At 53.3% G+C, this 12,184-nt stretch overlaps 1 long non-coding RNA gene across 1 annotated transcript in view; it reads right to left on the bottom strand.

The window, feature by feature from the left end:
- Positions 1-765: 765 nt before the first annotated feature.
- Positions 766-12,184, bottom strand: part of LOC129463810 (uncharacterized) — a 52,836-nt gene continuing 41,417 nt past the window's right edge. The window contains exon 6 of the long non-coding RNA XR_010115887.1: positions 766-909. This is a non-coding gene — a long non-coding RNA (uncharacterized lncRNA). The remainder of the gene's footprint in view (positions 910-12,184) is intronic.

A 12,184-nucleotide genomic window follows, 5' to 3' on the forward strand; every position in this document is an offset into this window, starting at 1 on the left:
AGGGCTCTGTCCCACAAGACTCTGCCCCCACTTCTGATGACAGCTGTACATGGGTACCCAGGCAACCCACACTCACTCCTGACAACTGCAGATTTGGGGAACTTTACATACCCTCAGATTCACTAGAACACCTCTCAGGGCTCAGGAAAGTGCTTTACGTACAATCATGCTTATTATAAAGAAACCCATGAACAGCCCAGTGAAGAGAGTGGGGAGGTGGGCACTGCTCTCTGAGCACCATGGGGGCTCCCCAGCCTGGGGGATCCCCAAACCTGATGCCCAAAAGTTTTTATCTAGGCCTCATTACACAGGTATGATTGATTAAGTCATTGGTCATTGGTGATTGAACACAAACTCAATCTCTGGCCCCTCCCAAGAGTGAGGGATGAGGGGGGCTGGAAGTTCCTCTCTAATTACATGGTTGATTCCTCTGGCAGCAAGCTCCCACCCTAAAGCTATCTTGGGGTCCCCCAAGAGTCACCTCATTAGGGTAAACAAATGTAGTGAAAAAGGGTTGTTGTAAAATCAACACCCCTATCAGGAAATTCCAAAGATTTAAGGAGTTCTGTCCCTGGAACAGGGGACAAAGACCAGATGTATTTTTTATTATACCACAATGCAAATCTCTGAATTTATTCAAGTCTCCTTCAATTTATCTCAATAGCGTTTTGTAGTTTTAGATGATAAGCTCACGCACACTGAGATTCAAAGGAGTCTGTTGGAGCATTCAGCAATTCATGAACTAAGCAGCACCAGAAAGCATGAGGTTTGGCGTGAGGTTCAGCGTGAGGTTCGGCGTGAGGTTCGGCGTGAGGTTCGGCGTGAGGTTCGGCGTGAGGTTCGGTGTGAGGTTCAGCGTGAGGTTCAGTGTTCCACTGAGGTTGAGGGAAGGAGCTCTTTTCTAAGTGTCTGCAGAAGCAGGACAAAGACAAGACATCTGGTTAAAGGGGGAGGTCCCTGGTGAGAGGCTAGTTTGGCAGTTTCTGGGCAGCATCAGTTTTGTGGCCCAGTTCCCAGTGGGCTTCAGTTTGCCCACACAGGGTCCCAGGCACTGAAGCCGCATCAGCCCAGGGCCTCCTGATTAACTTTTTAATGTAGCTTTCCGAGTATATGTCCACCACTTGTTTTGGTCAAAGCCACTCATAAGTAATTTAACATTTTTGATGTCAAGAACATTAAATAGAAGGTTCCTCTTTGTGCCTCCCCAGTCCCAGGAAGCAGGTGCCAGGCAGACGTTGGTCCCTTCTGCTAGTTTTGCCTGGTCTTGAACCTGTGCTGTGGGCTCTTCTGGGGCTGGTTCCTTTCATGCCGAGTCATGTCTATGTGACTCCTCAGTAGTTAGTTTTTTTTTTTAATTGCCAGATATAAATGTGTGCTCAGGCAGGTTTTTGAGAACTCCACACTATCTCTTGGGAATGATCAGAGAAGTCCCCCGAGTCCCTGTGGCAGGATGTGGGCTTTTCACGGGTCAGCCTGAGCCCCACTCCATGGCCCCGATGGGTGCTGGGGCAGCATCCTGGCTGGACATGGGCTCCTGGAGAGGGCAGTCGGTGCCCGGCCAGCCAGAGTCATGGAAGAGGGGTCAGGAAAGCACTGCTGACCCCCAGTCCCATGTCGTCCTCCCAATGGCCTGGCTGATGGGCCATGGTGGGTGTGGACCCCTGAGGGAGCGTCTGGGGGGAGGTGTCACGGGTCAGCCTGTGTGCTTCCTGGGCTCCTTGTCCACATGGCTGCACATCTGCTTGGCTGTGTGTCCAGGGGCCTGCTTGTGTCCACTACAGGCCTGGGCCCAAGGACTCTCGGGAGATGGAAATGGACACCCGGGGCCACAGAAGCTGTGCAGGTAGGACCAAGAACCAACCAAACCTTGCTGCCAGCTCCCCGCTCCACCCGCTGTGATGCCAACTGCTTCTCATATCCGTGAAGCCTCACCCAGCCTTGGGTCATCATTTCAGGTAAATAAAGAGGCCTAATGGCCCCATCAGGCCCTCAGCTCCCTGCTTCCTGAGGAGCTGTCTGCTGCTGGCACTTGGGGGCCACGTGGGCAGGATGAAACTCCTGCTTCCGACAGCAGACGGCAGCAGTGACCTACTCCTGGCTGCCCTGCCCATCTGGAGCGGGTTCTGGGTCTTTTGGGCCCTTTGAGGCTGGTCCACCTTCCTGCCCTGGCAGCAGCCCATATTTTACTCCCAGTTGGTGCTCCAGCCTCCCCCAGCCCCCTTCCCCATAAGTAACCTGCCCCCACGCTTATCCTGAAGCCATGGTGTGGAAGATTCCAGCAGCATCGAGGGACCAAATTTTATATACAGCATTTCCTCCAAGCACGGAGCTCTGATGCGCCTTTTCCAGGGCCAAAGGCCCCTTCAGGAACCTTCAGGCTTCCTGCTCCACCTCACCTTCTGTAGTGCTGCCAGGCTGACGTCAGCCCCTGGGTCTGTGGCTGGCCCCTCTCTCCCAGAGCATCTTGGCCTGCAGTGCCGGCCACAGCCAGAGAGAGGGAAGAGACAGCCCCAGCAGTAACCACAAGCACCTTCGGCCCACGCACCTGCCGGTCGGCCCCAAGGGTGCCAGGCCTTCCTCTCCTGTCGCCCCTGTGGGGCTCCGAAGAGCAGACAGGAGCCCCAGCTCTGCTGTGGCTTTGCTGTTCCCCAACTGTGAGACCCTCAGAGAGCTGCCGGGCACAGGTTTCCTCCCCGGCCAACGAGCAGTCAGACCAGGCTTCGGACCCCTCTACTGTTCCAGGGTGGAGAGGAGGACCCAGGGGACACAGCAGGGCCTGGATGCCAACAGCCAGTGCGGCCTGACGATGTCATAGGGCACTGGACAGGCTCTCCATCCTCTGCAGCCCTGTTCTGCTCCCACCCCAGTGCCCTCCTTTCACCCTGGGGTCCTCCCTGGACCCACAGCTGCCACCCACAGCACACTGGGATATTTGTGCTGGCCTAGCTACTACCTGACACAGCTGACCACCTCACCCAGCTGATGACCTGACCCATCTGACTACCTCACCCAGCTGATGACCTGACCCATCTGACTGCCTCACCCAGCTGATGACCTGACCCATCTGACTACCTCACCCAGCTGATGACCTGACCCATCTGACTACCTCACCCAGCTACTACCTGACCCATCTGACCACCTCACCCAGCTACTACCTGACCCATCTGAACCACCTCACCCAGCTGATGACCTGACCCATCTGACTACCTCACCCAGCTACTACCTGATCCATCTGACTACCTCACCCAGCTGACTACCCAACCCATGTAACTACCTCACCCAGCTGATTGACCCACGCAGCCTCCTGGCCTGGGTCCTCCTGCGACAGCATTGTGTGTCAAGTGTGTGTGTGGCCAGCACCACTATGTGCCACGTGCAGAGCCTGCAGGACGCCCTTCAGTTCCCAGGATGCCCCACCACAGAGGGTGACTGGTCCCCCGTGAGGGTCCTGGCAAACCCTGTTCCAACCACGTGCCACATAGGTCCACGTGAACCTCTTCCTGTTAGGTGAGTTAGAGGGGCACGTGTGCTTCTCAAGACAAGTTTTCGCCAAGTTCTGCCTCCACGCAACGTTGGTCCACTTGGCCGGTGGGGAGTACAGTGCTAGGTGAAGGTCTCTGCTGGGGAGCTTGACACAGTGAGGCACAAATAAAGCCGTCACCAATCCAGACCCGTTGTGCACTGATACCTCATCAAATAGCAATAAAAATGTGTCAGCAATGAACGCCAAATTCGGTTAGTGTTTTAAACTCTGCACTTACTCACGGTGAACGGGCAGTGGTGTGTTTACTGCCCTGCACCCCAGGCCACAGTGCAGTGAACTGGACTCTAAACATACACTGACCTCAAGGTGTTTCCCCCGGCTAACCTCCTGTCACATGGCCTGCATAAGACTGGCGATGGCCAGGTCTTGTCACAATCTGAACAAAGGGTCAATATGTAGAGAAACAGACCTGACGATTCAACATCTCCCAAGGGAGGGACAAAATGAGCTACATTTTCCTTTCCTGGAACACAGTATTAAGGGCCTTGACTTGAGAGTAGCTCAGATGAAGAAGACCTGATGGTTTCTTTTTTTTTTTTTTTTTTTTTGAGACGGAGTCTCACTCTGTCGCCCATGCTGGAGTGCAGTGGCACGATCTCGTCTCACTCCAAGCTCCGCCTCCCGGGTTCATGCCATTGTCCTGCCTCAGCCTCCTGAGTAGCTGAGACCACAGGCGCCTGCCACCACGCCCGGCTAATTTTTTGTGGTTTTAGTAGAGACGGGGTTTCACCATGTTAGCCAAGATGGCCTCTATCTCTTGACCTCATGATCTGCCCGTCTCGGCCTCCCAAAGTGCTGGGAGAAGATCTGATGGTTTCAGTGGACCACAAGCCATGTGGTGTGGCCTGGGAGAGGGCACAAAATAACCTGCCTGCTGTTCCCAGGAAGAGGCCGCATCACACATCCGAGGGCCCATCAAACCTGAAATGGCCCACACACAACTGGAGAGCCTGACACACACCTGGAAGGTCCTTCACACACCTGCAGAGCCCGTTGCACACCTGGAGGGTCCTTCACACACCTGGAGGGTCCTTTGCACACCTGCAGGTCCCATTGCCCGCACTCTGGCTGGTGGCCGTGGCGTGACCACGGTCACTGCACAGTCACTTGGATCCCTGGGAGGAGAGTCCTGTAGCCTCAGACCAGGGATCCCACGGGCATGAACCCACCTTTGCAAAAATTATAACAGTGAGAAAATTAGGGCAGTGAAAGAGACCCGATTTAACCAACTCTCATCTTGCCTTTAGCCTTCAAACTGCCCTTAATTATTCCTGGGCTTGGGCCAAGCTAACTTTGGGAGACATTTAGTTTATAGCTTAAATGATAATAACCCTTCCCCAAAACTCAACAGCCTTTGTAAAGCTATTGAGAGACCACTAGGCTACGAGGACGAGAGAAGCCTGAATTCTGCTAAAATGGAGACACAAAGGATTACCCCCCTTTCTTCCGGAGCTCACGAATATGCAACTTCCCAACTACTCCCGCAGATAACGTCACTACGGTGGAACCTAAGACTGGCCTTAGATGTCTTTCCAGGCTTTTTGCAAGTCTGACGACTGATGGCCCCACCTGGACCGGTCAGCCTCCCTGGTGCCACCCAGAAGCGACTCGGGGCACAAGGACCGTTTCCCACACCCCGACGACTGCACCCCCAACCGGTCAGGAGCAAGCGCCCTTGCCTACCCCCCAACTCTCTTCCCCTAAACTAGCCCTGAAAGACCCTGGCATCTGCATTTTCAGGGAGGCTGATTTGAGTAATAATAAAACTCCAGTCTCCTGTTTAGCCGGCTCTATGTGTGTAAAACTCTTTCTCTATTGCAGTTCTCGTCACTGGCCAGGAAACGGTTTCCCCGCTTGGGCTGTGCTGGGAGGAAGGGTCGAAGTGGCTTGTAATGTCGGACGCAAAGTGGAGGACTTGCCCAGAAGAGGGAGGAATGCCTTGGCTCCTTTGAGCCAGTGGGAACAGAAGGGAAGAAGACCAGGGTTTCCTCAAAAATATTTCCCCATAGCCGGTCAGCTCCCCACGGGGCCAATACCACGTCCTCACTCCGGGCGCAAGGACGGCCCCTTCCCAGAGCCCATTTAGAACTTGGTTCTCTTCAGACTACATTCCCTCCTGGCTGGATTCTGGAGACCATAACTGGGGCACCTACCAAGTGGGGCCCGTTAGAGGTGCTGGCTGAGTTCCTGTGTGACCCCATCAGAGTGGCTCACGGCGCATCTCCACAGCGACACGCTCATGTCTGGTTTTCCAGTGTGTATGCGTGGAGCCCAGCAGTGGGGCCCCGATGGCGTGGTGAGGCTCACCATTGAAAGGCATGCCTCGAGCACTCACCCAGAGTCCACTGTTTGGAGCGCGGTTCCATTCACTGTAGCCGATTAACCCACGGCGCACACAATCTTTCTTTTCCCGTTGAGTTGTCTTGGCACCTTGGTTGAAAAGTAATTTACCATGTATGTGTGGGTCTATTTCCTTTATTCGAAAGTGATTTTTAAAAGGAAAATTACAAGGACCCCTTCTTCTAATTTTGGCCCCACGCCCTTGCCCCTGCATCCGACTCATCTCCATCCATCCTGTGTGTCTGGTAGTTTCATAAAAAGTCAAACACATACCTGCCATTATGACCCAGCGATTGTACTCCTGGGCATTTATCCCAGAGAAATTAAAATGTATAGTTACACAAATGATCATAGCAGCTTTATTTGGAACAGCAAAAACCTGGGAACAGCCACAGCATCTGTCAACAGGTGAGTGTCAAACGCATGGTGGTGCCTCCACACCACACAACATGCTCAACAATGGAGAGAAACAGACTCTGGGAGAAAACTCCATCTCAAAGGCCACATTCCACGCTCTGTTTCCATAACATTCTTGAAAGGATGAGTGATGGAAATGGCGGACACGTCGGTGGGTGCTGTGGGTTAGAGAAGGGCCCCGCGGGGCACACCTCACACCTGTGGGGACGGACGGTCATGCATCTCAAATGTGGTTGTGATTACAGAAATCCACACGTGTGGCCGCACATCACAGAATCTCCACACGGAGTCATACCCAGCATAAAACAAACACATGGAAACCTAGGATGTCCAAATGAGCTCTGTCGTCCAATGACTTGTGTGGTGCCCGTATCAGTTTCCTGGTTTTAAGAATTCATTGTAGCTCTGCAAGGCGCTGCATTGTAGGAAGCTGAGGAATGGAATGTGGGACCTCTCTGTACTATTCTGCAACTTTTTGTGAAGCTATAATTAGCTCAAAATGCAAAGCTAAAATAACTAAGGACTTAGAAATAAACTTGACAAAAGACTTACAAGTCCTGTATACTGAGAACTGAGAAATGTCAATGAGAGGAATGAAAAAAAAGGCCTAAATAAATGGAGCCTTAGCATGTTCATGGAAGATGCCAGCCCTCCCCAAATTGATCTCTAGAATCAACACGATCCCAATCAAAATCCCAGCAGGATTTTTGTAGAAATTGGCAAGCTAATTCTAAGGTTTATACAGAAATGCACGGGACTTGGAGTAACCAAAGCAAGCATAAAAAAGAACAGAGTCAAAGAATTTATATTACTTGATTTTAATCAAGACAGTCAATATAATCATTATAACAGATAAATAGGTCAATGGGACAGAACAACACCCAGATCTACTCATCTATGGCCACTACTCATTTATGGTCAATTGACTTTTGATAAATGTGCTGAGGCAATTCAACAGGGAGAGAATAACCTTTTCCACAAGGAATGCTGGGTCATTTGGACACCCATAAGCAACAAAATAAAACAAGTACAAATCCTGAAAACCCTTACCTCACACCACATACAAAAATTAACTTTGGGCCAGATGCAGTGGCTCACACCTGTAATCCCAGCACTTTGGGAGGCTGAGGCAGGTGGATCATTTGAGGTCAGGAGTTCAAGACCAGCCTGGGCAACATGGTGAAACTCTGTTTCTACTAAAAATACAAAAATTTTCTGGGCATGGTGGCATGTGCTTGTAATCCCAGCTACTCAGGAGACTGAGGCATGAAAATCGATTGAACCTGGGAGATGGAGGTTGCAGAGAGCCAAGACCACGCCACTGCACTCCAGTGTGGGTGACAGAGTGAGACTCCATCTCAAAAAAAAAATTGTAATAGGTCATAAATCTAAATGTGTGAACTAAAACAGTAAAACTTGTAGGAAGAAGATAAGATAAAATCATGGTGACCTTTAGTTTGGGAAAGATGTTTTAAATAGAACACAAAAAGTTCAAACTACATGAAAAAACCAATAAGCTAAATTTTGTTAATTTAAAACTTTTGCCCTTTAAGAGACACTATAAAGAGGCAAGCTGCCAAGCTGGAGAAATTATTTGCAAACCATGTTCAAAAAGGACTTTTTTCTAAAACATGTCAAGAAGCATTTCAACACAATAATGAGACAAACAATTCAATTAAAAAGTAGGCAAAATATTTGAATGGATATTTCACCAAAGAAGCTATATTAACGGCACAGAAGCATGCAAGACGATGCTGACAACCATTTAGTCCTTAGGGAAGTGCAAATGAAGACCAGTATGAGAGGTGCCTACAAACCTACCAGCGCAGCTAACATGTTCAAAAGTGGCCCTGCCAAGGGCTGGCAAGGATGTGGGGTAACTGGAGCGCGCAGCCTGTTGGCAGGATCGTAACACAGGAACCACAGGGAATGGTTCGGCCGCTTCTTAAAAAGCTACACAGAGTCACCATATGACCCAGACATGTCTGTTCTGGGAATGTCCACAGAAAGACTGTGTCGTAAACGTTCACAACAACCTTGTCTGTAATCACCAAAATCCAAAACAACCTGAACGTCCTCCACGGGTCAGTGGATGAACCAATTATGATACATCCATGCAACCAGTGCTGCCCAGCATTGAAAGGATGAATTGTTGGATGAATCTCAAAATAATTACACTGTGAGACAATGTCAGGCAATAAGAGTATACACGCTGTGTTACCCAGGACAGAAATGAATTAATCTACAGTGACAGAAAGGTCAGTGTCGTCAGAGGAGCAGGAGGGTGGAGGGACGGGGTGGGGGCCAGCCTGGGGGAGGGGAGGTCCATGGTCTCGATTGTGGTAATGGCTCTGTGGGTGCAGCAGAATATCAAAACTGATCAAACTGTACGTCTTAAATATAGGCATTTAATTGCATGTCAAAAAAATCTAAACAAAGCTGAAAATGGACAAAATACCACAACCAATGATATCTGACCGTAAAGAGATGGATTTAGGTAGAAGGAAGAATTCTTTAACACAGAATATGGGTCTCTGAGGGAAATGTTATCTCGTAATTTTCTCACTTTTGGTGTGTTTAAGCTGTAGGACAAGGAGTGAACCCTAACATTTGGTGAGAGTCTGTGAAACACACTAGGAGCCCACGTTCTGCTTGTGAGTTCCTTCTGAGAAACAGCAGAATGTCACACCCTGCCACCCGCAGGTGCCATCTGAAGTGTGCTTATCCCCACCAGACCGAGGGCCTCCCCGCCAAGGGAGGGGCGTGCTCCCTTCCACTCGGCATCTGCTTGTGCATTGCCCCTCCCTGAACTCAAGACCTGAGCCTCTCTCACCAGACTATTTGGAAAGTCTACAGATGGAAGGAGGAGTGCTCTCACTGAGTTGTGTCCGCACAAGGGAAACTGTCCAGGAGCCACAGAATCGACTGCAAAGTGAGCCTCTCAGACGTGGTTAAAGGGAAGCCAGGCAAAAAGACTGCATGCTGTTGGGTTTCATTTATTGAAAACGCTAAAACAGGCAGAATGAACCTCTGTGGTAAACCAGCATTGGGGTTACCTCTGGGGGCCGGGAGGGAACCCTGGGGTGCCGGTCACATCTGGCATCTCAGTCTGGGTGGTGGGGATGGTTTGCCAAGCCTGTCGGTTGCACACATGTGGCATGTCAGCAGAAACACGGGGCAAATATACACGTGAACACAAGAACCCCTGGTCCCTCCCTAATCTACCCCTGCTTTACCCAGTGACCTTCAGCCACCCCAGCCGGCTCCCTAATCTACCCCTGCTTTACCAATGACCTTCAGCCACCCCAGCCAGCTCCCTCTCACCACCCACGGGCTTTCTGCAGAGGCCCCAGCCTGGCCCTGGAGGCCGTGACCCACCCTGCCTGAGGTCAGCCCAAGAGACCTTCCTGTCTTCCGCCTGGAGAGGGAGCGGCCACCAGGGCCACCCGGGCCTCAGCTCCCTGGGAGAGTCCCTGGAGGGCCAGGGGTGCTAAAGTCCACGGGCATCACCACATCTAATCCAGGCCCTTTGATGTGGGTCATGTTGATACTCCCACTTTACAGGTGGGGAAACGAAGGCTCCAGCTTCCGTGGCCAGGGGATGAATGGGAGCGTCGTCTGGATGGTGGCTCCTGGACTGGAAGCATCATGGGAGCCATGAGGAATGCAGGTTCTTGGGTCCCTCCGGCTCTGCTGGATTGGCTGCTGGTGGGGGCTCAGGGTCAACACGGCCCTCCAGGACTCTGACCTGGGAAGTGGAGCAGCCTGATTTGGAGGCGAGGACACACCAGGAAGCACCTTTCTCTGTGGCCACTGCACTGAGGCTTGAGAGATCACTAGACAGCTCATCCCCGGTGCTCCCCCGCCCCCGCCCCGGTGCTCCCCCTCCCCCGCCTCGGTGCTCCCGCGCCTCTGCCCCAGTGCTCTTGTGCCCCCACCTCGGTGCTCCCACGCCCCTGCCTCAGTGCTCCTCCGCCTCTGCCCCGCCCGATGGACTGTGCCTTTGCATTTCTTGTGCACGAATCCTGCTGAAGTCTGGGCAGCTGTGTGTTTGATGATGGGCTCGCAGGAGAGAAGCATCTGGATTGTGTCGTGCAGATGGCGCTTCTCTCCAGGCACAGTCACATTCCTGGGAGGTTCCTGGGGGCCTCCGAGCCTCATGCAGACCCAAGGCTGCCTCACCACCATGGCCACAGCCCAGTGCTGGCTGCCGGGCATCAAATCTGCAGAAATGCACGTGGCATAAGAGCACCAGAGACATCCGTCCGGAGCCGAGGGCTCCTCCCTGGCCCAACATTCTGTCCACATAAGTCCACTTTTTGGCTGCTGCTCCCAGGCCGGGCAAGAACGCAGACCCCCACAGCCTCCCGCTCCCTGGAGGCCTGAGGACAGTGTCGCAGGCCTGGGATCCTCGGGCAGAACTGAATGCAGCTTTTCCAATGGAGGGCGCTGGGCCCATGTGGCAATCACAGGTATGGCAGATGGACTCACGGGACACTCCGGGACTCCAGGGACCTCAGGAGAAAGGCACTGGCAGCGGGTTGCCCGGGGCTCCAGAGGGGTGCTCGGATGTGAAGCAGTTGCTTGCGGCACAGCGGGTCACCCAGGATGGCCCTGCATGGTCAGTGATAACGGGCAGTCACTCACAGCGCGACTTCACCCATGTTCACTCTCGGTGACCAGCACTGCACAGCCTGGGCTTTTGTCCCACATGGCACCTCCCTGTCCAGCCTTGGCCCAAGTGCCTGGGAAACGAACAGGGCACCGTGTGCCTGAACACACTCGGACCAGTCGAGGCCCCCGGGAGAAGCGACAGGCAATGACTCAGTCCCCAAGAAGCCAAGCCCGTCCTTGCCGGGGTCTGTCATCTCCTCGTATCCCCCCCAGGCTCCTGAAGCTCCCGAATGTGCAGCAGGAGGTGGGTGGTTCGGGAGCAGAACGAGGCTCTGGATGGACGGGCTTTACCACCAGCAGCCACCATGACCCTCTCTGTGGGGCCTGGGCCAGCCCTGAGGAGGCAGCAGACGGAAGGAGGGGCAGCACTGCCTCAGGTCTCCTTTACCGTCTTCCAGACATCAGCTCAGGGAGAGTAGGCATGTAGCACCGAGGAACAGGGTTGCTCCCCACGGCTGCCTCTGCTTCCCTGCTGCACAGTGTCTGCACACGGCCTGGGGACCTGTGAGGCCAGACCGCAGGGCAGGGGCCCACGGCTATGCCAGCTTCTCTCCCAGGCCGTGGCGGTTATTACCTCCTGACTTGGCAGAGCATCCAGCTGCTGGAGCTCATCGGTTCTGGCCAGTGCAGTCAGGGCTTAGCTTTCCAGCCGTGACCTAAATCCCAGCCTCCCAAAGGCACAGCGCCTGAGTTCTCCCCCGCCAAGTTCACAGCCTTCTCCTTGGCAGGCAGCCCTTTCTCCTGCTGGACCAAACTGAGGGGCACGGTGACCCAGGGACACCACACTCGGTGTCAGCCTCTGAGGCCATGGAGCCACACAGACCCAGCGCAGGATTAGAAACAGACCTTCCCGGGAGGCAGAGAGCCAGGCCTCCTGGTTTACAGCGTGACAAGGCAGCACTCAGGAGGACGCATCAATCCCCCTCCACATCAGCACCTGCAACTGTGACCACTGGTGAGGTGGACATGCTTCTGTTTCCATTTTACAGATGAGGACACTGAGGCTGAGGGAGGGTCAACAGCCTGCCCTGGGCTGACTGATGATGCAGCGAGTCCCGAGATCCCCGCACTCATGAGGCGTGGGAGGGTGGCGGCAGTCCTCGCGGTCCCTGGGAACCTGCACCTGCTCCTGGGTGCTGTTCCCCTCTCTCTCCCAGGACGCTTGGGCCTGGCGTTTCTTCACCTGCGACCATCCAGGAGCTGGACCCG

Source organism: Symphalangus syndactylus, chromosome 15 (assembly GCF_028878055.3).
Source record: "Symphalangus syndactylus isolate Jambi chromosome 15, NHGRI_mSymSyn1-v2.1_pri, whole genome shotgun sequence".
NCBI lineage: Eukaryota > Metazoa > Chordata > Mammalia > Primates > Hylobatidae > Symphalangus > Symphalangus syndactylus.